Here is a 1,435-nt window from a genome sequence, read left to right as displayed (position 1 = left end):
TACATTATATCGTGCTATGCTTAAGACAATACGTAAAACAGAGGAAAACTATCAAGATGATTCCCACATTATCTTTATCATACTAGTAATGAATAGTAATGAGGGGTACAAAGATAATGCATAACACATTAGTTAAATAAATTATTTTTAGTAAAACCTACATTTAGATTGTTTATCCAACGGTTTTCTCATTTTCATGTCAACGTATTTTTGTAGAAACAATTTTGCAATTTGCATGCTATTACATCCCTGTTTGCACATGTGCCTTACACATTATTTTTTCTTCATAGGAGAGTGATCTACGTTATTTGATAGAGAACATATGGGCTGGTCAGAGTGCTGTGAGTGGTGAGAAGGATCTATTTGAGTTGATACTAGTTCATTGGAATATCACTGAACACTGGAGCCCATGGAACTGTATATTATTGACAACTGATGAAGCTAGGGCTCATGTTAAACTGGATGACCCAGAAAAGGTAAGATAATATTACTATTATTATTATAATGTTCTTGCTATCTGCTTTCATGTTACTGCTTTATCAGTTTTGCTTTTTCACTTGTCAATATATGTTATTTTAAAAGCACATTAATGTACCTTACTTTAATTATAATTGCATTTACATTTAACATTATTCCTCCACAGGCTTACAGTTCACAGTTTACAGATAAGATAAGACAAAGGCACATATTAGCAAGGAATTATTTCACACAGATACCAGGAATGATGGAGGAAATGTCAACTAAAGTCAAAGAACTACCTCTACCTCGTCCTAAAGAAAGAATCATTGTAGTTAGACAACACCCACAGGAACAACAACAGCAACAATTAGCAGTAGATTCTAACTAAGATATACATACATATACATCTACAATGTATAAACAATAATGTTTTTTTCTTTAATATGAGATGTGGGATGTTGTGATCAATAATTATTGTACATGTGATGTTGTGCATAAATAGTACATACATGTACATGTATGGTATAGGTATAATTATGCTGTACTTGTACATGTAGTTATCCAAATTCAATTATTTGTATAGTAGGCTGCCTTTATAAATGATGTGTGTGACTTAATAGTGATCATTAGTTGTGAGAGAGACTGAGCAAGTGTAGAATGCACCCAGTGCTGCTTACTATTGTCTTCTTGTTGAGTGTCAGTGAAGTTATAAGTCAATGTCCACCTACCTCAGGTAAGACACTGGATGTGTATAATAACAACTGTATAGGTTTTATAGGTATCTACTTGAGGCAAAATGGAAACTGTTATACTAATGGATCATATTTTCCAGACAGCAGTATCAGATCAACATCAACTTCTTTACATTTAGAGTGTACATTACCTGGTGCTACTCTGAATGGTGGACAATGGATTGGTCCTAATGGAGTAGTTCCTTGTGATGGTGGTAACAATCAAAATGTTCAATGTACTACTG

The 1,435-nt window shown here is 33.3% G+C and overlaps 1 long non-coding RNA gene across 1 annotated transcript; it reads left to right on the top strand.

Moving 5' to 3' along the window:
* Window positions 1-7: 7 nt before the first annotated feature.
* Window positions 8-943, top strand: LOC109592864 (uncharacterized). The gene is made up of 2 exons (XR_002190598.1): window positions 8-476; window positions 644-943. It is a non-coding gene; the product is annotated as an uncharacterized LOC109592864 (long non-coding RNA).
* Window positions 944-1,435: the final 492 nt, after the last annotated feature.

Source organism: Amphimedon queenslandica, unplaced genomic scaffold (genome assembly GCF_000090795.2).
Source record: "Amphimedon queenslandica unplaced genomic scaffold, v1.1 AMPQUscaffold_3686_Cont24323, whole genome shotgun sequence".
NCBI lineage: Eukaryota > Metazoa > Porifera > Demospongiae > Haplosclerida > Niphatidae > Amphimedon > Amphimedon queenslandica.
This window is presented reverse-complemented; position numbering and strand designations above follow the sequence as displayed.